Source organism: Lissotriton helveticus, chromosome 3_1, assembly GCF_964261635.1.
Source record: "Lissotriton helveticus chromosome 3_1, aLisHel1.1, whole genome shotgun sequence".
NCBI lineage: Eukaryota > Metazoa > Chordata > Amphibia > Caudata > Salamandridae > Lissotriton > Lissotriton helveticus.
This window is the reverse complement of record NC_136061.1, coordinates 711,440,284-711,462,260: the sequence shown is the minus strand read 5'-3', so window position 1 is coordinate 711,462,260 and position 21,977 is coordinate 711,440,284. Positions and strand designations below refer to the sequence as shown.

General features: G+C 49.3%; 1 protein-coding gene across 1 annotated transcript in view; it reads left to right on the top strand.

The window, feature by feature from the left end:
• The window catches only part of CCDC73 (coiled-coil domain containing 73), a 2,033,683-nt gene that overhangs the window by 646,836 nt on the left and 1,364,870 nt on the right, over window positions 1-21,977 (top strand). The window lies entirely within an intron of this gene.

Sequence of the window (21,977 nt, the reverse complement as noted above, 5' to 3'; positions counted from 1 at the left end):
TGATGTATACTTTTTACTAATATTTACAATATCATTAAAGGAAAATATTATTAAAAATTATATCAATCCAATATTTGATTTTATCTTTGGGATTCAGAATAAAAAAGTTAAATACATGAAATGTCAACAAGCCAGTTCAACAACAAGCCATTCCAAAAGTTGAAAGTATACCTATTTGAAAGTTAGTAGAGTTTGGTCGGCTCGGGCTAACGAAACGTGCAGTCTCCCTGTCTCATTTAGACTTGGGGAACAAACAGAATTCCTATGGCTCTGTCACAGGAAAGTCTTTACCAAGACCCCGTCCACTACATGACTATTGGCTTCAGTATGTCAGAAGGCCCCGCCATTTTACAGCAGGCCTTACAAGACTGCCTTTTTAGGTCTGGCCTGATATCAGAATTGATGGCTCTTAGAAGCACTAACAGGATAGGGGCTTCGGCTCTGCTCACACTAGGAGTACGTTTTGGTTGAGCAGAACTTGTGTGCTTTCATAAAAAAGTGCTTGACCTTCATGCACCTCTGATCATTTTGTTTATTTATCCAGCTGCCTGAGGTTGAACTTTCAGGGAAACACACATGAAATTGTATACTATTAACGTGTTTTAGATAACTAGATAATTCAAGTGGTTCATTTTTTTCTGGTAGCATCACAGATGGGGGGTGACTGTCATTATCTTTAGACTTCAGAGTTCAGTTTTATGTTTGAGAGCCCAGTGCTACATTCATCTACATGAATGTTTAGTTGTAGCTTGACAGTGCAACTGTCCCTCTGAAAAAGAGTTTTCAACAAGAGTCTACTGAGAGAGATGCTCCCCCATATGTCGGTTGTCTTGAGTACAGGATTTGATTGGGTCTAATTTATCTGCTTCCACTTTAAAGACTACTTGCATTGACTTTTTGGCTTGTTTCTAAGTATATTCTCAACACATTAGGACGGAGTTGGTTATGAGGGCAAGCTAATGGTCATGGCAATAGGCCTGATATGTTTATTATGAATTGCCATGCTATAGGCACTGTGCCTGACATAGTTAATGTAAAAATAATATGTTGTAGTCAGTAGACATTTAAGGACTGATTGTTATTACACAATATTTAAGCCTACATATAGATATTTTGTTACCTGGAATATAACAGATCACCATAGCAGATATCAAGTTTGCTGTTGGGCACCTGTTTGACAAACTATGGATATAGAAGATTTGTTTTTGAGATTCCTGTGGTGATAGCCTATATCTGTCTGTTTGGAAACGTTATGTACAAGACCACAGGTCTGGTCTGCATATTATACATTATTATGACAAAGGCAGCTGGTCTAGCTTATTAATTGTAAAAAGCATATCTTAAAGTCAGTACATTTTTAAATGTTAGTTAGGAATTTAATCTCACAGATTACTGTAGTAGGCAAGAGTTTAGTTTGCTATCCACTCTGACAAATCCTCTGCGTTTTCCTGTGATGATACTTGTTAGTTCCTTTTGAGAGAGGCTGTATATTATTTTAGCTATATTTGTCTACATATTTGGAATGTTATCACTGTATGCATAATGGTTACTAGTTTGTGCACTTAAATAGGCCAATGTTGGGTAAATTGTAGCCAGTACCAATGGTCAATTGGGAAAAGTCATGCCAGATTTAATAAGTTTTATCTGTTTCTTATGAAATGTTATGACAAAGCCATTAGGCCTGAGCTACTTATTATTTTTATTAAAAAACACAAGTTAAAAACAATAGGCTTCTAAGGATGGATTTTTATTACACTGTGCTAAAGCTTGTAGGCAGTTATAATGTTATAAGGAACTCCCCGAATTACTGTATGTGAGAAGTTGGCCTGATGTATGATATCCACAATTCTGTGGGCACCTTGTATCAGTCCAAACAATCCCTTATGGTGATGGTTGTAAGTCAACCTTCAAAAGACAAGCTATCCTAGGGGTAGCATGGACTAAGCAGCCTAAAGGCTTAACTCAAGAGGGCATGTGAAGCCAGCTGTTTTACCATATGCAATCCTGTAATATCAAATGAAAGGACACCACACAAGTTATATATTATAAAAATATATGTATTTATTCTCAGAATAATCCCCTATACTCTTTATGAGTAAAGAAGCACAAGCGTTTAAACAAAAGCACAATATAACATATGAAAGTTGCACGTTTATCGATGAGGCCGGTGGCCACTCAAACCATATATCAAAAAAGTGGTATAAGTATCACTAATCGATCAGTGGTAAGGCCTAGGGCCTTCGGAATCGCTGGGACTACACTGGACTAACAGTAGTTTAGGACGGTAGTAGCCCGCGGGATTCGGGTGCAGCGCTAAAAGCACACGCATGCACCAATGCAAAGTCAATGGTGCGTAAAAGTTATCGAGTTACAGATTTAGGAGTCTTCCGACTGGACTAGAAGGACAAAACTTTAGACTTAGACACTAGAGGTGTAAACCACTACAGGAGCACCGGCGTTCAAGAGTTACCTCACCCACAGGAAGCGGGTGCACAGGTGCAAAAGCGAGTCGGGTCTCCTCGTGTAGATCTATGGAGCCTGGAGATGAAGATGCTGCAGGCGGCCAGAAGAGAAGTGTCCGGTGTGATCCAAGGGTGGATCGAAGATGTAGAGAACCTGAAAGCAGCGGGGACAGAGTCTGGGTCACTAGCCAGTGACCAGGAAGGAACCAGGCGATGTCAGGCGCAATCGGGTGGTTGTCATGAAGCTTGTCTCCGCTGCCACGTGGACTCTGGGGCACCCAGGATGTCCAGGAGTGAATCGCGAGCTGTCCCACAAAGGCTCTCGCTGTCGGCGGTGTCGGCTTCCGAATTGGAGTTAACAAGCCTTGGCAAGGGCAACCCATGCAGGATTCAAAGATCGCTTCTTGTCCGGACCAGCAAGGTCAGATCGGGTGCTCCTTTTCAGGGGAGCGAGGGCCAGTCTAGAGCAACCAGACTAGCAAAGCAAATTCAAGGTTTTGTCGGTACTGGGGCCGCTAGCCAACGGGCAAGCGACCGGACCAACACGTCGAGCAGGAAAGTGCAAAAGGGTCCCACGCAGCACTCGTGAGTGTGGAGGGGTGAGCTTCAGTGCAAAAGCTGCTCGGGGCCGGAGCTTCTCAAACTCCAATGCACAGCTTCCAGAGAGCCTCGGAAGCTGCACGGTCAGCACTTTGTAGTTTTTCCAAGATGGCCGGCCCCATGCTTCAGGTCACCTCCACGGGTCTCAGCTTTGCTGGGACTGTGGATCGGGCCCTTGGAAGGCAGGAACGCTGGGTCTTGTTGATCTCTGTTGCTCGAGTTCTGGCGGGAACTGCAACAAAGCAAACGGTGAATCGCTGGATGGTGCCTGTTTGCACAGGGTGGTCACTCCTTGACCACAAGGGAGATTCTTCAGTCTTCTACGTCGAGTAGGATGTCCAAGGGTACAGAGTTTCGTTTCATAAGTTTCAGTCAGGATAATCTGATGTGCGTTGGCACTGCTCCCACCTTTATTCCAAATCTGGGGGCTGGATTATCTGCTAGGTCCCTCCTATGGGTGGGACCCAGGAAGGGGGTGGTTACACCCCTTTCCCTTTGTCCAGTTTCGCGCCAGGACTGGGGCTGGAGTGCCCCAGAACCGGTTTGACTGGATTTTGCATGGGACACCTTGTGTGCCCCAGGCAGTGTCTAGTTTCTTTCAGCCCTCCCTGCTCCAATCCACTATCTCCTGTCTGGGGTGGTGTAGCACCTCCCTGTGACAGGAAACCCTTCGTCCAGGCCTCCCCTGCCAAGTTTCGGTCAGCAGCAGGAGGTCAGACTTGTGTCGGGGCAGCAGCATCCATTTTGTGATGCTGAGGCTCTGGTTAGGATTAACCGCGTTTAAAGTAAAGTAACATGTCTTCTCACTCTAGAAGGGTGGAATGCTACCCCCGTCGCCAGAACTGGCGAGGGGGTAGTATTCCAAAGTGTATGACACTAAACACGACATGTTTTGATAAAGCCAAACCAAAGTTAGCAATAACCGCGAGGATTATAATGCACTTAAGAGTATATGGTATGGCAGTATCACTGGAACAGCTATACGGAAATGGTTCCGAAAGCTGCAGACAGGCTGAGCTCATGCCAGAGCACCATCTCACATAAAACCAAGCACTCTGCCTCCAGGATTGTTAAGGCCTGCCATAGGAGTGACTGATAGGTATATATGTGTCCAGATATAGGTTTAGATATAGGTATACTATATCTAAGCAAGGGGTGATTACACCACCTTGCCCCAGCTAAGTGATCAGCCAGTTGTGTCAATTTAAGTACCAGCCAGGGGTGGAACAAGATATGCTGCAGCCCCTGGTAGGCCTTGGATGCACCTATGCCCTGAGCACCTATAGTGCATGGTACAGGTGCTGACAAGGTGTCCAGAGCCAAATTGGTGATGTACCTATAGTACATGTATGTGAATTTAGAGAGAGAACAGCAGGCTGTGGGTCTGATTAGCAGGCCCACAGCCACATTGAGCGCTTTGAGACCTGTAGGTGATTGAGCGCGCTACAAATCCAAATTAACATAACATAACATAACATTAAGTCGAAAACCAGAGAAGCAAAAAGCAAAAATTGGGGTGACCTTAGGATAGCAGACCCTACTCTCCTACATAACCCCCCCACACCCCCAACGCAGGGACATTAAACTTAACCTTGACCAGATAAGTCTTCATGTTCTAAGTGGAAATACCTGGAGAGACCATCTGCATTGTCATGGTCAGTCCCTGGTCTGTGCTCCACTGTAAAGTCCATCCCCTGTAGGGAAATGGACCATCTGAGCAGTTTGGGATTTTCACCCTTCATCTGATTAAGCCACAAGAGGGGCTTATGGTCTGTCTGAATTAGGAAGTGAGTGCAAAACAAGTATGGTCTCAAATTCTTCAGGGCCCAGACCGCAGCAAAGGCCTCCCTCTCGATGGCTGACCAACGTTTCTCTCCAGGGGTCAGCCGTCTGCTAATAAAAGCAATAGGCTGGTCTTGACCCTCTACATTAAGTTGTGAAAGCACAGCTCCCACCCCCAACTCAGAAGCATCTGTTTGGACAATGAACTCTTTGGAGTAGTCAGGACTCTTCAGGATAGGTGCAGAGCACACATGGACATCCGCAGAAATGTTTCCAGGGGGGGGCAACATTTAACTTCATCACCATCCTCCGACATGATTGAGCACAAGTATTAAATACATTTAAAAAGAGTTTAAATAAACAAAGAAATCCATAGGGGGAAGAGAAAAATCTTGTGAGACGCCACATCAGACAACCAGGCAAGTAATAAAACAGAGGGAAAACTAAAAATGACCGATAAAAAACCGAAAACATTCTAAATCAGGTTGATGCGGTTCTAGAGCATGGGTACTCACAAACTTTCTCTCAGGGGCCAAATTTACAGTGTGGTTTGTGGCCGAGGGCCGCACTGGTGGGGGCGGGGTCAGTGAGGGAGGGGGGTGGTGCTAGAGCAACAAAAAAACTATGACCATGAGGTTGAACACAGGTCCCTGCAGCGGACGCCTTCATCTGCTGAGCCACCAGACCCGGCATACACACATCTTTCTTTCTCTCTCTCTCTCTCTGTCTGTCTCCCTCCCTCTCTCTCTGTCTCCTTCCCATCCTCTCTGTCTCCCTCCCTCTCTCTATCTTTCTCTCTCCCTCCCTCTCCCTCGCTCTGTCTCCCTCTGTCTCACTCACTCTGTCTATCTCTCTCACCCTCCCTCTCCCGCCCTCTCTCTCTCCCTCTCTCTCCCTCTCTCTCCCTCTCTCTCCCTCTGTCTCTCTCCCTCTGTCTCTCTCCTTTTCCCTCTCTCTCCATCCCTCTCTCTATCTCCCTCCCTCTCTCTCCCTCTCTCTCCCTCTCCCTCCCTCTGTCTCTCTCCCTCCCTCTCCCTCCCTCCCGCTCTCTCCCTCTGTCTCTCTCCCTCTCTCTCCCTCCCTCTCTCTCCATCCCTCTCTCCATCCCTCTCTCTCCATCCCTCTCTCCATCCCTCTCTCTCCCTCCCTCTCTCTCCATCCCTCTCTCCATCCCTCTCTCTCCATCCCTCTCTCTGTCTCCCTCACTCTCTCCCTCTCCCTCCCTCCATCTCTCTCCCTCCATCTCCCTCCCTCCCTCCCTCCCTCTCTAACCCTCCCTCTCTACCCCTCCCTTTCCATCCCTCTCTATCCCTCCCTTTCTCTCCCTCCCTCTCTCTCCCTCCTTCTGTCTGTCTGTCTCCCTCCCTCTGTCTGTCTCCCTCCCTCTGTCTGTCGACCTCCCTCTATCTGTCTGTCGCCCTCCCTCTGTCTGTCGCCCTCCCTCTGTCTGTCGACCTCCCTCTGTCTGTCACCCTCCCTCTGTCTGTCGCCCTCCCTCTGTCTGTCGCCCTCTGTCTGTCTGTCTCCCTCCCTATGTCTCCCTCCCTCTCTCTGTCTCACAGTCTCACTCCCTTTGTCTCACTCCCTTTGTCTCCCGCCCTCTGTCTGTCACCCTCTGTCTGTCTGTCGCCCTCTGTCTGTCTGTCGCCCTCTGTCTGTCTGCCGCCCTCTGTCTTTCGTTCTCCCTCTGTCTGTCTCCCTCCCTCTGTCTCCCTGTCTCTGTCTCTCTGTCTCACTCCCTTTGTCTCCCTCCCTCTGTCTCCCTCCATCTGTCTCCCTCTCTCTGTCTCCCTCCCTCTGTCTCCCTCCCTCTGTCTCCCTCCCTCTGTCTCCCTCTGTCTGTCTCCCTCCCTCTGTCTCCTTGTCTCTCTCTCTCTGTCTCACTCCCTTTGTCCCCCTCCCTTTGTCCCCCACTCTTTGTCTCCCTCCCTCTGTCTCCCTCCCTCTGCCTCCCTCCCTCTGTCTGTCGCCCTCTGTCTGTCACCCCTGTCTGTCGCCCTCTGTCTGTCGCCCTCTGTCTCCCTTCCTCTGTCTGTGGCCCTCCCTCTGCCTCCCTTCCTCTGCCTCCCTCCCCCTGCCTCCCTCCCCCAGCCTCCCTCTATCTCCCTCCCTCTGTCTCCCTCCCTCTGTCTCCCTCCCTCTCTGTCTCCCTCTCTCTCTGTCTCCCTCCCTCTCTGTCTCCCTCTCTCTATGTCTCCCTCTCTCTATGTCTCCCTCTCTCTATGTCTCCCTCTGCCTCCCTCTGTCTCCCTCTCTCTGTCTTCCTCTCTCTCTGTTTCCCTCTCTCTCTGTCTCACTCCCTCTGTCTGTCTCCCTCCCTCTGTTTGTCTCCCTTCCTCTGTTTGTCTCTGTCTGGCTCCCTTTATCTGTCTCCCTGTCTGTGTCCCTCCCTCTGTCGCCCCTCCCTCTTTCTGTTGCCCTGTCTCCCTGCATCTGTCTCCCTCTCTCTCTCTCTCTTTCTCTCCCTCTGTCCCCCGCCCTATCTGTCCCCTGCACTATCTGTATCCCTCTCTCTGTCTCCCTCAGTCTCCCTCCCTCTGTCTCCCTCCCTCTGTCTCTCTCCTTCTGTCTCCCTCCCTCTGTCTCCCTCTGCCTCCCTCCCTCTGCCTCCCTCCCTCTGTTTCCCTCCCTCTGTTTCCCTCCCTTTTGTGACCCTCCCTCCCTGTCTCCCTCCCTCAGTCTCCCTCCCTCAGTCTCCCTCCCTCAGTCTCCGTCTCTCCGTCTCCCTCCCTCTGCCTCCCTCCCTCTGCCTCCCTCCGTCTCTCTCCCTTGTGTGTCCCTCCCTCCCTATCTCGCTCCCTCTGTCTCCCTCCCTCTGTCTCCCTCCCTCTGTCTCCCTCCCTCTGTCTCCCTCTCTCTGTCTCCCTCGCTCTGTCTTCCTCTCTCTGTTTCCCTCTCTCTCTGTCTTCCTCCCTCTGTCTGTCTCCCTCCCTCTGTCTGTCTCTCTCCCGGTCTGTCTCCCTCCCTCTATCGCCCCCCTCCCTCTGTCTGTTACCCTCTGTCTTTCTCCCTCTGTCCCCAGCCCTATCTGTCCCCTGCCCTATCTGTCTCCCTCTCTCTCTGTCTCCCTCTCTCTCTGTCTCCCTCTGTCTTTCTCTGTCTCCCTCCCTCAGTCTCCCTCCCTCAGTCTCCCTTCCTCACTCTCCGTCCCGCAGTCTCCCTCCCTCAGTCTCCCTCCCTCAGTTTCCGTCCCTCAGTCTCCGTCCCTCAGTCTCCCTCCCTCTGTCTCCCTCCCTCTCGATCTCCCTCTCTCTCGGTCTCCCTCTCTGTCTCCCTCTCTTTCCCTCTCTCTCGGTCTCTCTACCTCAGTCTGTCTCTGTCTGTCTCCCACCCTGTATCTCCCTCTATCTGTCTCCCTCTCTCTCTGTCTCCCTCTGTCTCCCTCCCTCAGTCTCCCTCCCCCAGTCCCCGACCCTCAGTCTCCCTCCCTCTGTCTCCCTCCCTCTCTGTCTCCCTCTCTCTCGGTCTCCCTCTCGGTCTCGGTCTCTCTCTCGGTCTCCCTCTCTTTTCCTCTCTCTCGGTCTCTCTACCTCTGTCTGTCTCTGTCTGTCTCCCACCCTGTATCTCCCTCTATCTGTCTCCCTGTCTGTCTGTCTCCCTCCCTATGTTGCCCCCTTCCCTCTGTTGCCCCCTTCCCTCTGCCTGTCTCCTTCTGTCTGTCGCCCTCTGTCTCCCTGCCTCATTGTGCTTATCTATAATAATATCCCCCCCCTCGCCTCTTTCACTATCTTCTCTCGTCAATCATTTCTCACTCTTTTCTCTCCCCCTCTCCGTTTGTCTCTACTCCCCAATCCATCTCTTATTTTTCCTTTTGGCTCTGTCTCTCTCTTTTATCTCTCCTCTGCTCTTACGTCTCCCTTAGCCTCAACATGGAGGGTTAGTTACATTTTTCCACTACAACATTGTCAAAATCGAATTTTCATTTTTTTCCATTTTAAGTCATATTGTTCTTTAAATGTAGGTATTTCAGTCCTTAGTGTTTTTCTCCGGAGTATTTTCACTCTTAGCTGTATACAGCACTCTCCACATTGCACAAATTCATGAAAATGAAACTTTCAATTTCAATCCGGTCTGTCACTTCACAGTTTTTAAACTAAGAATGTTGACACTAACCCGGCTCCCCAAACGACGCCCCCACCCACGCCCTTTATCTTTTTATCTGATCGTTGTGGCCTGCTGTGAGGGACTAAAGCTCACGGCCCCTGCTAATTGTGCTACTTGAAAGCATCAGCAGCTCCTCCAGAACTCAACGTCATCTCCTGAGGCCTGGGATGGGGGGAGATGCTCCATGCTGTGCCTCCTCTGCCGGCCCATTGTCATACTGCCTTTGACAATGGAACGGCGGACTCTGTGACCTGCTGGGACTCACACTTGTATTATTTACAACAAGGGGTGGTGATGGACAGAGTCTCTGAATTAAGCAGAGTACTCTCACCCAGTCAAGAGATCAGGGCTAGATCCAACACCGTTTTTTAGCTCATTGCACCATCCCAGTTTCAGAACCTGGCTGTATGCAAATTAGTCTGTCCCTGGCCCAGTGCATCATGGGAACAGGGCAGACCAGACTACAAAAGCCAATTCTTACACTGGGAAGGAAACAAGCTTCCGGGGACCGGTTTCTGCCATTTCAGGCGTCTTCGGCCCGGCTTGCTTGAATCCTGATGGTGCAATGAGCAAGGGACTCACATCTGAGTATACCCTTCCACGCTTAGGGTGGACAAAATTATTTACAACAAGGGGTGGTGATGGACAGAGTCTCTGAATTAAGCAGAGTACTCTCACCCAGTCAAGAGATCAGGGCTAGATCCAACACCGGGACTCACACTTGGGCTGTACTGTAGCAGCCTTTCAGGTGTCGCCCCAGCAGGAAAGTCGGCCCAGGTATGTGGGCCCATCCTTTAGAACCGAGCCTGGATCCAGGGGGGGGCAAGCGCCCCCTCTTGCCCCCCCCCTGCGGATGCCCATGAGAGCACATGGCCTTCTTCAGGTCATCAAATGCCTTTTGACAGCTAACTGTCCACTGAACCTTTTTGGGCATCTTCTTGGATGTCAGATCATTTAATGGAGTCACACTGGATCCATAATTCATTACAAATTTCCTGTAATACCCAGTCAGGCCCAAGAAGGCTCTGACTTGTGTCTGGGTAGTTGGAGGAGCCCAGTCCTGTATGGCCTGGATTTTGCTCTCCAATGGTTGAACCTGACCCCACCTACTAGGTGGCCCAGGTACACAACCTTACTCTGCCCTATCTGGCACTTAGTAGCCTTGATAGTCAGGCCTGCCTTTTGCAGGGCCTCCAGAACCTTCTTCAGGTGGATCAGGTGATCCTCCCAGGTGGAGCTGAAGACAGCAATATCATCTAGATATGCTGCACAAAAGTCATCCAACCCAGCAAGGACTTGATTCACCAACCTTTGGAAGGTGGCAGGTGCATTCTTCAAACTAAAGGGCATCACCACAAACTGATAATGTCCACTGGGGGTAGAGAATGCTGTTTTGGCTTTAGACTCTTCAGCTAACCTGATTTGCCAATAGCCAGCTGTCAAATCAAATGTGCTCAGAAATTTGGCAGAAGCCAACTTATCTATGAGCTCATCTGCCCTTGGAATGGGATGAGCATCTGTCCTAGTGACAGCATTGAGACCTCTATAGTCCACACAAAATCTAATTTCTCTCTTTCCATCTTTGGTATGAGGTTTTGGCACAAGGACTACTGGGCTGGCCCTGGGGCTCTCTGATGGCTCAATCACTCCAAGTTCAAACATTTTCTGCACCTCAGCCTTTTTACAATCCCTGACATGGTCAGGTTGCCTGTAGATTTTCTTCTTCACAGGCAGACTGTCACCAGTGTCCACCTCATGGGTGCACCAGTTAGTTTGACTGGGTGTAAGAGAAAACATATGTCTATGAGCCTGCAACACTTGTCTGCAGTCCCATTGCTGCTGGTCAGTGAGGCTGCCTGCCAAGGCTACACCTTCCACTGAGCCATCATCAGGGTTTTGGGAAAGCAGGTCTGGGAGAGGGCCACTCTCTTTCTCCTGTTCCCCATCTGTAGCCATGAGTAAACCCATGTCTTCCCTGTCCACAAATGCTTTTAATCTGTTTACATGGAGCACCTTGTGGGGCTCCTAGGGGTGCCAAGGTCCACCAAGTAGGTGACCTCTCCCTTTTTCTCAAGTATGGTGTAGGGTCCAGACCATTTGTCTTGGAGAGCTGCTGGGGCTACTGGCTCCAACACCCACACCTTCTGCCCTGGCTGGTACTCAGTCAGAACAGCCTTTTGGTCATGCCAAGCTTTCTGTAATTCTTGGCTGGCCTCCAGGTTTTTGGATGCTCTCTCCATGTACTCAGCCATCCTGAAGCGGAGACCAAGTACATAGTCCACAATATCAAGCTTAGGCTTTTTGAGAGGTAACTCCCATCCTTCCTTCACAAGACACAATGGACCCCTCACAGGGTGGCCAAACAAAAGTTCAAAAGGGCTGTAGCCAACCCCCTTCTGCGGGACCTCTCTGTAAGAAAAGAGCAAGCAGGGTAAAAGGCTGTCCAATCTTCGCCTACGCTTTTCAGGTAACCCTTTTATCATTCCCTTTAGGGTCTTGTTGAACCTTTCAACAAGCCCATTGCATTGTGGATGGTAGGGTGTGGTAAACTTATAGTTTACTCCACACTCTTTACACATTGCCTTTAAGTATCCAGACATAAAGTTGGTACCTCTGTCTGAAAGAACCTCCTTTGGAAAGCCCACTCTGGAGAAAACTCCAAGTAGGGCCCTTGCCACAACAGGAGCTGTTGTGGTCCTCAGGGGAATTGCCTCTGGGTACCTGGTGGCATGATCCACTACCACCAGCATAAATCTGTGCCCAGATGCTGTTTGGGGATCCATTGGTCCAACAATGTCTATCCCAATTCTCTCAAAGGGCACCCCCACCACAGGTAGAGGTATAAGGGGGGCCTTTGTGGTGCCACCTGATTTGCCACTGGCTTGGCAGGTGACACAGGAGCGACAAAACTCCTTGGTATCTTCTGACATTTGAGACCAGTGAAAGTGAGGGACAAGCCTGTCCCAAGTCTTGTTCTGGCCTAAGTGTCCTGCAAGGGGAATATCATGGGCCAAGGTGAGAAGGAAGCCCCTAAATTGCAGAGGTATAACCAACCTCCTGGTTGCACCAGGCTTGGGGTCTCTAGCCTCTGAATAAAGGAGCCCTTCATCCCAATACACTCTATGGCTACCTTGATCATTCCCAGCAGCCTCAGCAGCAGCTTGCTGTCTGAGGGTTTCAAGTGAAGGGCAAGTCAACTGAGCCTGCCCCAGGTCTTTCCCTTTTAGGGTCCCCCTGTCACAAACTCAACCTGATCAGGTTCAAGCTCTTCCAGGACAGTCTCCTCTTGGATCACAGAATCACCCTCCTGTGAGGTCTGATCCTCAACCTGGGGCAAGTGGGAAGGCACTGCCTTACCCCTCTTGCTCCTTCTCTTGGGTTGTGGATGGTCTATTGTTTCAAGATCCACAACAGGTTCAGGTAGGCACTTCTTGGCCTGGGACCTGGTTACAGCACGGACATGGGCTGAAATTCCTAGCATTTCTGCATGAGTCCTGTACTCCACTTCTGACCATAATGATTCCTCTAGATCATTGCCCAAAAGACAGTCTACTGGGAGGTCTGCACTCACAACAACTTTCTTGAGGCCAGTTACCCCTCCCCAGGAGAATTTAACAACAGCCACACTATGTGTAGTAGTGGCATTGCTAGCATTGGTCACTAGGTAGTTCTCACCTAGTATGATTTGTCCAGGGTCCACAAATTTTGGTGTCACCATAGTGACACTGACACATGTGTCCCTGTAGGCCTGAGCCAGTTTCTCATTGATTAAAGGCGTCTGTCTATATTTGCCCAAAGTATTGGGACTCATAGGAGTGGACACAGATATGTCCACATCATATAGCAGAACTGCCTGAGCAGGGATTCTGACTAAGCCAGACTCTCTCAGTACCCAGGGTTAACCCCACTATAGCCTTGGGGTGTGTACCACCACTGCTGACTGTACTAGGGGGTGCAGGTGCCTTAGGGGCTGCAGTGGTAGGGACTGGATTTTCTTGGTGCATTCACTACCCCAGTGGGAAGTGGACTTACAAGTATTGCACCAAGGTTTCTTTGGGCCATCATTCTTCTTCTTCTTCTTGTTTCCATTTTGGGAACCACCCTCCTTATTATTACTATTTTGGGGGCCTGAAGAAGACTTCTGGTCTTTTTCTTTCTAATCTCCACTCTTCTGGTCTGCTTTCTTCTGATCACCTCCTTGGTTCTGGGGTTTCTGCTTAACCCTTGTCCTGACCCATTTGTCTGCCTTCTTTCCCAATTCTTGGGGAGAGGTCAGATCAGAGTCTACAAGGTGTTGATGCAATAGCTGGTTAGGACAGGTATTAAGGATCTGCTCTCTGATTATAAGATTGTACAATCCTGTATAGTCTGAGACTTTACTTCCCTGCAACCAACCCTCCAGAGCCTTAGTGGCACAATCAACAAAATCAGTCCAGTCCTGAGTCTGAGCTTTTTGGGTATCTCTGAACAACAACCTGTATTGCTTAGTGGTTAAGCCAAACCCATCAATAAGAGCACTCTTCAAGACAGAGTAGTTTTTAGCATCCTCAGGTCTAACTGTGAGGAGCTTGTCTCTCCCTTTCTCAGAAAAGGAGTACCATAAGATTTCTGCCCACTGTTCTTCAGGAACCTGCTGTACCATGCAGGCTCTCTCCAGAGCAGTCATCCATTTGTGGATGTCATCCCCTTCCTTGTAGGGGGGCACAATCTTTGTCAGGTTTCTATTGTCATAGGACCTGTCTTTCTCTCTAGGAATAATGCTGCCACCAGAGGGTGTCTCCCCACACAGTGTTCTTTCTCTTGCTAAAGCAAGTTTAGCTTGGGCCAGGGCTACCTCCTCCCTCTCTATCTGGAGTTTGACAGCTCTCATCCTGGCCTTATGCTTTTTTCTCTGGGGGGAAGTCATTCCCCTTTGAGATTCCCTTGAGGCACTAGAAAGTTGAGATTCCCTGGAAGGAGATCTCTCCCTTCTATTGCCTGGAAGGATTCTGTTCTGTACTCTGGGGAGGTGTTGGCCATCTCCATTTCCATGTAGGTCCAATTTGACTTGGCTAAGCCTCCCTACTGGTACCTGGTTATCCCTTTGATCCTGATCTGACTCTTCCTCTTCCTCTTCTGATTCAGGGTCTACACCTCATCGTCTACCTCTGGGGTGTTGTTCTCAGTATCTGGGGGATTCACTCCTTCTCCTGACCCTGAGGGAACTACACTAGCTTTCTCAAGATCATCCTTCTGCAGGATGGCTATCAGGATAGGAATGGTAGGGTTGTGACCCTTTTTCAGCCTCCTTGCAGTGCACAAGGCACTCAAGTCCCTATGGCTGAGTTTGTCATAGCTGGAGGGTGCCTTGGTAAGGTCACCTTCCACAGGCAGAGCAAGTGGTTGCTCACCTGTGCCAGACATGACTCTAGTGAGGTTTAAGTGATGCACTTACCTACACTAAGTGTTTTCCTACTGTACCTTGCTAGTGAGTTGTAGGCAGGCTGTGCTAAGCCCTTTGATCTACAACTACTAAGTTCAGTAGAACTTAAATATGTAAGCTTTGTTTATATGTACCTATGGTACTTAATGTGATCTTTCAGTTTGATAAAAAAGATTGCAATGGTAAAATAACAGCAAGCTCAAATCCGCACCGCTGCACACCAATGTGAGAAGTTGGCCTGATGTATGATGTCCACAATTCTGTGGGCACCTTGTATCAATCCAAACAATCCCTTATGGTGATGGTTGTAAGTCAACCTTCAAAAGACATGCTATCCTAGGGGTAGCATGGAATAAGCAGCCTAAAGGCTTAACTCAAGAGGGCATGTGAAGCCAGCTGTTTTACCATATGCAATCCTGTAATATCAAATGAAAGGACACCACACAAGTTATATATTATAAAAATATATGTATTTATTCTCAGAATAATCCCCTATACTCTTTATGAGTAAAGAAGCACAAGCGTTTAAACAAAAGCATAATATCACATGAAAGTTGCACGTTTATGGATGAGGCCGGTGGCCACTCAAACCATATATCAAAAAAGTGGTATAAGTATCACTAATCCATCAGTGGTAAGGCCTAGGGCCTTGGGAATCGCTGGGACTACACTGGACTAACAGCAGTTTAGGACGGGAGTAGCCCGCGGGATTCGGGTGCAGCGCTAAAAGCCCACGCATGCACCAATGCAAAGTCAATGGTGCGTAAAAGTTATCGAGTTACAGTTTTAGGAGTCTTCCGACTGGACTAGAAGGACAAAACTTTAGACTTAGACACTAGAGGTGTAAACCACTACAGGAGCACCGGCGTTCAAGAGTTACCTCACCCACAGGAAGTGGGTGCACAGGTGCAAAAGCGTGTCAGATCTCGTCGTGTAGATCTATGGAGCCTGGAGATGAAGATGCTGCAGGCGGCCAGAAGAGAAGTGTCCGGTGTGATCCAAGGGTGGATCGAAGATGTAGGGAACCTGAAAGCAGAGGGGACAGAGTCTGCGTCATTAGCCAGTGACCAGGAAGGAACCAGGAAGGAACCAGGCGATGTCGGGCGCAATCAGGTGGTTGTCGTGAAGCTTGTCTCCGCTGCCATGTGGACTCTGGGGCACCGATGATGTCCAGGAGTGGATCACAAGCTGTCCCACAAAGGTTCTCGCTGTCGGCGGTGTCGACTTCCGGATCGGAGTTAACAAGCCTTGGCAAGGGCAACCCACGCAGGATTCGAAGATCACTTCTTGACCGGACCAGCAAGGTCAGATCGGGTGCTCCTTTGCAGGGGAGCGAGGGCCAGTCTAGAGCAACCAGACTAGCAGAGCAAATTCAAGGTTTCATCGGTACTGGGGCCGCTAGCCAACTGGCAAGCGACCGGACTAACGCGTCAAGCAGGAAAGTGCAAAAGGGCCCCACGCAGCACTCAGTGTGGAGGGGTGAGCTTCAGTGCAAAAGCTGCTCGGGGCTGGAGCTTCTCAAACTCCAATGCACAGCTTCGAGGGAGCCTTGGAAGTTGCACGGTCAGCACTTCGTAGTTTTTCCAAGATGGCCGGCCCCACGCTTCAGGTCGCTTCCACGGGTCTCAGCTTTGCTGGGACTAAGGATAGGGCTGCTGGAAAGCAGGAACGCTGGGTCTTGTCGATCTCTGTTGCTCGAGTTCCGGCGGGAACTGCAACAAAGCAAACAGTGAATTGCTGGATGGTGCCTGTTTGCTCAGGGTGGTCACTCCTTGACCACAAGGGAGATTCTTCAGTCTTCTACGTCGAGTAGGATGTCAAAGGGTCCAGAGTTTCGTTTCATAAGTTTCAGTCAGGATAATCTGATGTGCGTTGGCACTGCTCCCACCTTTATTCCAAATCTGGGGGCTGGATTACCTGCTAGGTCCCTCCTATGGGTGGGACCCAGGAAGGGGGTGGATACACCCCTTTCCCTTTGTCCAGTTTCGCGCCAGGACTGGGACTGGAGTGCCCCAGAACCGGTTTGACTGGATTTTGCATGGGACACCTTGTGTGCCCCAGGCAGTGTCTAGTTTCTTTCAGCCCTCCCTGCTCCAATCCACTATCTCCTGTCTGGGGTGGTGTAGCACTGTGACAGGAAACCCTTTGTCCGGTCCGCCCCTGCCAAGTTTCGGTCAGCAGCAGGAGGAGGTCAGACTTGTGTCGGGGCAGCAGCATCCATTTTGTGATGCTGAGGCTCTGGTTAGGATTAACCGAGTTTAAAGTAAAGTAACATGTCTTCTCCCTCTAGAAGGGTGGAATGCTACCCCCGTCGCCAGAACTGGTGAGGGGGTAGTATTCCAAAGTGTATGACTCCAAACACGACATATTTTGATAAAGCCAATCCAAAGTTAGCAATAACCGCGAGGATGATAATGCACTTAAGAGTATATGGTATGGCAGTATCACTGGAACAGCTATACGGAAATGGTTCCGAAAGCTGCAGACAGGCTCAGCTCATGCCAGAGCACTATCTCACATAAAACCAAGCACTCTACCTCCAGGATTGTTAAGGCCTGCCATAGGAGTGACTGATAGGTATATATGTGTCCAGATATAGGTTTAGATATAGGTATACTATATCTAAGCAAGGGGTGATTACACCACCTTGCCCCAGCTGAGTGATCAGCCAGTTGTGTCGATTTAAGTACCAGCCAGGGGTGGCACAAGATATGCTGCAGCCCCTGGTAGGTCTTGGATGCACCTATGCCCTGAGCACCTATAGTGCATGGTACAGGGGCTGACAAGGTGTCCAGTACCAAATTGGTGATGTACCTATAGTACATGTATGTGAATTTAGCGAGAGAACAGCAGGCTGTGGGTCTGATTAGCAGGCCCACAGCCACATTAAGTCGAAAACCAGTGAAGCAAAAAGCAAAAATGGGGGTGACCATATGATAGCAGACCCTACTCTCCTACACTGTAGTAGGTAAAGGTTTCGGTGTTCTCCCGAACAACCTATAGGGATGGAAGGTATATCCTACAATAATCCTTGTTAGGCTGTTTTGGGAGAGATAGTATTTTGCTTGCCAACCGTAATATTGCATGTCTGTACTTTTATCACTATAAGCCGGATGGTTGCCTATGAAAAGTTATAATAAAAGCAGAAGGCTTGACATATTGATTCTGAAAAGCATTTTTTTTTTGTTTTATATATTGTGATCTAGACCCGAGGGATGTATGTCGTTACAATGCGATGTTTTACATCGCAGTACTTTACGACGCATGTTTTACAACGCAAGTCGTTACCACGACTTGCGTTGTTGGGGGCTGGATAGTGAATAGTTTAATTTACTATTCCAACTCCAGTCCCCGTGGATAGTAGGGAAGGTGTTGGATAGTAAATTAAACTATTTACTATCCTGGAGCGCCCCCCAGCGCAATTCGTTGTTACAACTTGCGTTGTAAAAGTTGCGTCGTAAGGGAACTGCGGTGTAACATCCGCGTTGTAAAGGATGTTCCCCAGACTCGGGTATCAGAGCGCTTTAAATGAGCACCACTTTCGTTATAGATGGACACATTCATTTTTGTTAGGCACAGGGAGATTAAGTGATTTGCCAGAATCACAGGATGTTGAGGATCGTTGCCAAGACTTGAACCCGTTCCCCAGCTTTGAGGTCGACCGTTGTAGCCGTAAGTCTACATCCTTGCCCCTGTCCTATGTTATCAATTGGCATTTAAGGCCGGATTGTTATTCTCAATTGAAGCCTACAGATTGTTTTTTTTGTTACATGGAGTATCATACAGTAACTTAGTACTCAAGAGTTTTTCTTGTTGGTTACCCCACTAACAATCCATAAATATAGACGTTTTGCACTGTGAGAATCGTTATTAAGCCCTGTTAGGAGAGAAATAGTATTTTGCTTTATGACTACAAGCATGATGTTTGCCTTGTGCAAAGCTTAGGCTCAGTAAAGTAGGTCTGAACTGGTTATGATGACAAGCTAATGATAAAAGATTTAGGCTATACTGGTTTGCTGGTACTTTCTATGCCTGGATACATAGGTCTGGCTTGTTTGTTATGAACTAATTACAAAGGTAGCAGGCCTGGCTTATCTATTGTGAAAAGCCGTAGGCCTCTGACAGTGCATTGTTAGTGCATTATGTTACAGGCCGTAGAAGGGCTTTTCGGTTACACGTAATTTGACAGACCCTTGGAGTTCAGACACAACACAAAAAGGGGAAAAGTGACCAGACCATACAAGTATAACTCCCAAAACATGAAGAAGCACAGTGCCTGGGAGTTGCCTGTGATGATTCTTGTTAGGCTCATTTGAGAGGGGTTGTATGTTGTTTTGTAACTGTTAGTGCATATTTGTAATTTTAAAAATGTATGCCTGATTGTTGCCAGTTTAAGAGGGATGTATGACGTTATAACGCATACTATTACTCCGCAGACCATTACAACGCGACTTTTACTCCGCATACCGTTACAACGCATAGCGCCTTGGGGCGCTGGATAGTGGTAAGTATAATTTACTATTCTAACTCCAGTCCCCGTGGACCCTAGGTAAGGTGTTGGATAGTAAATTATACTTATTCCCTATCCTAGAGCGCCCCCCAGCGCAATGCGTTGTAATGGTATGCGGAGTAATGGTCGCGTTGTAATGGTAGTGCGGAGTAAAAGATCCGTTGTAACGGGTGTATACCGTTTAAGAGAGCTTTAGTATGCCTGGATTGTATATTGTGTCAAGCCATAGGTAAAGCCTAGATGCCTCATCGGTTTACTCGGAAACGTCTGACTCCCTAGGTGTGATATATTTATAATGAAGCGTTATGACAGAGCAAGTAATCCTTATTTATTGTGATGCATGTGTTAAAGACATCAACACTATAGTATTTCCTTTATTCACTGTCTACGCTCTGTAGTAAAAGACTCACTACAGTGACGGTCCAAGTATGTTTATATTATCTATCCATAACTGGAACCACGGCCCGCACAGGTAACTGGCCAGCTCAGTCAGCCCTACCCTGATCAGACCAGCATCACTATCCACTCTGACCTCCTCTTCCATCAATCCACAATCATAGCATAGGCACTCATCCAGCCACTTACAAAACACACACATCTCCATATTCTCCTACAAGTTAGCAAATAATTCAGTGTAACAAACTTAACATGCATACCTATTTAACAACACATCCACATTCCCTTTGTGGCTTTCACCAACATGTCACCATGGCAGCACCCAGCATTAACCTTTACGAGGTTTGCATCGCATAGCAAGTTGATTAGTTATGTATCTCTGTGCAACTAATACCCGCAGCTACGTTTGAGCATCTTCTTATTACTGACTTTCCTTAGGATTATTTCAGATGTCTTGTGCTTCTGCTAAACTGCATTGTTTACCAAAGATCTTCGACTGAAATACCATGACCTGTGCTTTTGCCAAAGGCAAATTATACTAATGTTGCTCTAAGAATAATTCACTCCTAACACCATCTACATGCCACGTTTTTGCCTAGTTAACATAATGATTATATCATACTGTGTCTATGGTATTGTCATTTTATATTTGGCGATTACATTCAGTTTTTCATTATGTTGCTTTAGCAGAGGGACCTTCCCTGTCTCCATTGATTTTTAGGTTCCAACCATAAGTCTAGTGTATGTAATGTAGAACCTTAGGGAACTCTTCAGCATCGTCAAAGAGCTCTCCAACCCCAGCGCCAGAAACAACGACATCACTCCCTCGCAAGACCTCTGCGACTCACTCGCCTCCTTCTTCCACCGCAAGATCGCCGACATACACAACAGCTTCGGCGCACAGACCACACACCCAACCACCGAACCATCGCCCCCCACCACCACCCTCTGCGCCTGGATCCCGGTCAGCACCGAAGACACCACCCGCACGATGAACACCATCCACTCCGGATCCCCAACCGACCCCTGCCCCCACCACGTCTTCAACAGGGCCGACTCCATCATCGCACCCCAACTCCTGGACATCATCAACCTCTCCTTCAACACCGCCACCTTCCCGGAGAGCTGGAAGCATGCCGAGCTCAGCGCCCTCCTGAAGAAACCGACAGCGGACCCCACCGACCTCAAGAACTTCCGCCCCATCTCGCTCCTCCCTTTTCCTGCCAAAGTCATCGAGAAGACCGTCAACAAACAGCTCGCCTCCTTCCTCGAGACGAACGGCTCCCTCGACCCCTCACAGTCCGGTTTCCGAGCCAACCACAGCACCGAGATCGCCCTCATCGCAGCCACCGAGGACATCAGATCCCTGCTCGACAACGGGGAAACAGCTGCCCTCATGCTCCTGGACCTCTCTGCAGCGTTCGACACTGTCTGTCACCGCACCCTAATACAGCGCCTCAGCAACTTCGGAATCCAGGAGAAGGCACTGGAATGGACCATCTCGTTCCTCTCCGGAAGAACCCAGAGAGTCCGCCTCCCCCCGTTCAGTTCCGCGGCCACCGAAATCATCAGCGGCGTTCCACAAGGATCCTCACTCAGCCCCACCCTCTTCAACATCTACATGAGCCCCCTCGCAGCCATCGCACGCCAACACAACCTGAACATCATCTCCTACGCCGACGACACCCAGTTGATGCTCTCCCTCACCAACGATCCCGCCACCGCCAGAGCCAACCTCCAGGAAGTCATGAAAGACGTCGCAGAGTGGATGAAGACCAGCCGCCTGAAACTGAACTCAGACAAGACGGAAGTCCTCATCCTGGGATCACCCCCCTCCACCTGGGACGACTCCTGGTGGCCCCCCGCCATGGGCACCACCCCCAAGCCAACGGACCATGCACGAAACCTGGGCTTCATCCTGGACTCCTCCCTCTCGATGACCAGACAAGTCAATGCTGTCTCGTCATCCTGCTTCAACACCCTGCGCATGCTCCGTAAGATCTTCCGATGGATCCCCACCGAAACCAGGAAGACGGTCACCCAGGCACTCGTAAAAACGTAAACGTAAACGTGGTTTCTTATATAGCGCACGTATCACCCCCGCAAAGGGGTCTCACGGCGCTTGCTTAGGGAACCCGTCCTGGTATTCCCCTGTGAGATAACCCCGGCAGGGTATCCACAAGGTGAAAGCCAGGCATCCCACCGCGAGGGGCCGTAGTGGAGATTAAGCAAGCTATTGCCCAGAGTCGCAGAGTGTGAACCCGTGAGTCGAGTAGGCACCGGAGCGAGAATTATCGAGTCTGTGGAATTTTTTAGCCCAAGACCCGCCGAGGCGGGGAATTGAACCCTGGTCCAGGACCGATCTCAGCTTCCAGGTCTGCCGCCTCTAACCCCTGAGCCACACTTCTGTCACCAGCCGACTGGACTACGGGAACACCCTCTACGCGGGAACCACTGCCAAACTACAGAAAAGACTACAGTGCATGCAGAAAGCCTCCGCACGACTCCTGGACATCCCCCGCCACAACCACATCTCCGTCCACCTGAGAGACCTGCACTGGCTCCCCGTCAGCAAGAGGATCACGTTCAGACTCCTCACCCACGCACACAAGGCTCTCCACGACCTGGCCCCCAAGTACCTCAACAACCGCCTTACCTTCTACACGCCCACCCGCCAGCTGCGATCGACCAGCCTCGCCCT